Source organism: Panulirus ornatus, chromosome 36 (assembly GCF_036320965.1).
Source record: "Panulirus ornatus isolate Po-2019 chromosome 36, ASM3632096v1, whole genome shotgun sequence".
In the NCBI taxonomy this organism is placed as follows: Eukaryota; Metazoa; Arthropoda; class Malacostraca; order Decapoda; family Palinuridae; genus Panulirus; species Panulirus ornatus.
The window spans coordinates 1,361,865-1,365,072 of record NC_092259.1 but is presented as its reverse complement, the minus strand read 5'-3'; positions in this window follow the sequence as shown (position 1 = coordinate 1,365,072).

Here is a 3,208-nt window from a genome sequence, read left to right as displayed (position 1 = left end):
TGTCTTTGGTGGCTGTGTGAGTTAAGTGGGTTACTTGTAAGAGTCATCAGGATGGACATTCTTCATATAAACCAAAGTACTTCAAATATTGTTTTGTTGATTATATGACTATCTAATCACAGTATTATACTCTAAACACAGTATTATACAGTGAACAACAAGATATGACTTCATAGTACAGTGGTGAAACGGGAGCGACCAATGATGTTTTTAAATCACCAAACTTTCACAGATAGATTTTCACTATGATTATGGTTTCAAAATTACATATTTCGAATTTACTATGTAAAAATAAAGGATACTATATGAGAATAAACCTTAGCCAAAATGTCACCCTCCTTACCACAATTAACAAGGACATTTACAATTCAGAATCATATCTATGTTTGATATTTACGAATACTTGAATTGCGGCAGCAAATGTTCCATGCAGTCATATACTTTATTGGTGGTAGCTTCGATAAAGCGGGACATTTAAGTTCATTTAAAACCGGACAATTTTGCGCTCCTGAAAATCTCCATGGGAAAACGGAACATTGACCTCCAAAGCAGGATTGTCCCACCTAAGTCGAGACGTCTTGTCATTTTAAGTGAACCTAGATGAAACCTGACCAACGAAGTTGATGAATAAGTAAATTTGGTTACTTACCATCCGCCCACCATACAGCCAGACTGTCGAGTTGTTGTTAATCAATTTCACAAATTTCCCAGTTAATCACAATGTTTTCAGGTGTTGAATGCATTTCCAAAGGCTACTTTGCACATAACGCGTTACCTTCACTCTCCACAACAATATTCATCAGAGTTTAACAAACAGTACATTCCAGTAGTTTTATATATATATATATATATATATATATATATATATATATATATATATATATATATATATATATATATATATATAAATCGTTTACCTTATTAGATGTTTTCTGATTTCTCACTTCAATTTGCTTTCACTTAATGACTGGTAGACGAGTGACAGCTGAGTTAACGCTCACTCGGACCTGACCAGCCTCAAGAGCTGAATGTTGAACACAATGTTTGTATCACCACTTCCTTAACCAGTCACGTTAATTCACAAAGTACAAATCAATCTCTTTTTATATATCTTTGTATTACCTGAAATGTAACCGGATATTTCTACAACTTGTGACACAATTTGATTGTTTCTTTTTGAATGTATATCTCGTATATCTTAAATTTCTAGTGATTTCTAGCACTATATGATCACATGAACGTTATCTTTGTCACAATGGTATTATCGTTTACCTTCACTTCACGTATTATAGCCATATATTTCACTCCGTCCATAATGCACTGTGTTCAAAACACGTCTTACCGCCTTTTAGGTCAAGGAAGGACTGTTGGCTGCTGTCCTGGTCGAGGACAGAGAGGGAGGGGTCATCTAACCAGTAGTTTAGCTGGTTCGCTATAAACAACTATAGAACTTAGGCTGGGTGTCTCGATTTTCCCGTCCAGTTAACGGTTTTTATAGCCAACAGTGAATGGTAATCATTTTTCCATTAATTTATAACTAATTTAGGTTTATAACTAGGGACACCCCCCTAGCGCAATCACGTCTGCGTGGCCCCAACTCACTGGGTTGTGTGAGGTGGTCAGTGATGCAAAGGTCTCTGACATGACGAAACAATAAAATAACTAAACACTGTGAAGTTAAAAACGGGTCATCTCTCTAATTTAAAAGAAGATAATCAGCAGGAGTTGAAACAGACCAAAAATAGGGAGTGCAATGCTATATTGTTTCACACTTCCATACACCGTACTGTACATCACTAGGTTATCTGCTTCTGTCCGTCATGGATCTGTATTACCTATAACTTTTTCCTTTTGGGCATTTTTTTGATCTGAAAATGTCTATAAATTGAGAAATACAACTGCTCGTTTATCTTTGCTGAGGCTCAATCACCACTACCGGCCTATACTGAATAAGATAGAAGCAAGTGCAACTCATTAATAGATGTTAGTACCAAGAAAAGGAACATTACAATTGAAAAAAAAATATCAAAATTTTTGTGTTAATCCATGCTTGGATTACTTCCCAAAATTATTTGTCCACGGGAGGAAAAAACAAGGGTAAGTCATTAAAAAGATACACATGCTAGGATTCTGGTAACAGCATATGGCGATCGTTTTCATTGCCAAGAAAGGAATAGCGAAAATAATAATAAAAAAGTAATCGTAAAGCCACCATTGTCATTCACCTGACGTACAGAACAGGCTTTTGTATGTGAACATTCTGAGATGGGTAGCCATTGGGGCATCTCTGTTTCTTGGTGCAGGCGAGGGTAAACGTTTGTTTGAGGCTTCAGATGAAACGATATGGTAATGAATGAGCGTAGGAAGGGAAAAGGTGATACTGAATGAAGTCAGGGGAGTGGGTAAAAAGAAAAGAGAAAGGTGTACTAATTTATATGCAAGGAGTGCAAATTACTGGAAGAATGTTTAAGACAGAGCCGCAGGAAGACCATAAGAAGGAGTAAGGAATGAAAGAGGGCAAATCAGAGTTGGAGTGAGAGAGTATAAGCTAACATCAGAAAGAATAAGAAAATGTTACACTTGAGAAAAATAGAACATACAGGAGTATTGGTGAAGGGGTCAAAGGAGGAAGTAATAACATGCACATATGAGGTGATGGGGAGATTGTTAAACATGTTTGATTGTAGGGTATGCAGATGTTGGGTGTTTTTGTCGAGGAAGCATGTGGTGACACAATCACAACAAGGCTTAGGAAAAAAGAAAGAAAAAAAGGGAGAGGTGGTGAAAATCTTGTGTAATATGAAGTCTGGCAAGACAGCTGGGATTTGTTGAATTTCTTGAAAAAGATGGGTCTGTGTTGATGGTTAAGATTTTTAATAAATTTGGCTCATGGTGAGGTGCCTAGGGATTGGCAGGATGCCTCTCTAGTGCCATTCTATAAAGACAAGGATGAAAGTGAATGTTCCACTGCAATAGCCTTGATTAGGGCCTCAGCTTACTGTGCCATCTCAGCTATTAAAAACAAACAAAAAAAATGTGTGCGTGTATGTATGGGCATGCACCCTCCCCATCCATGTACATATGGGCATCTAGGCAAGCTTCTGCCACAATTTCAAGGGTAAGAATTTATTGGGGCTTTTAAGTGATACTGGAAAGGCCTACACTAAGTTTCCATATTCATATATAGGATAAGGAATTACCATAAAGC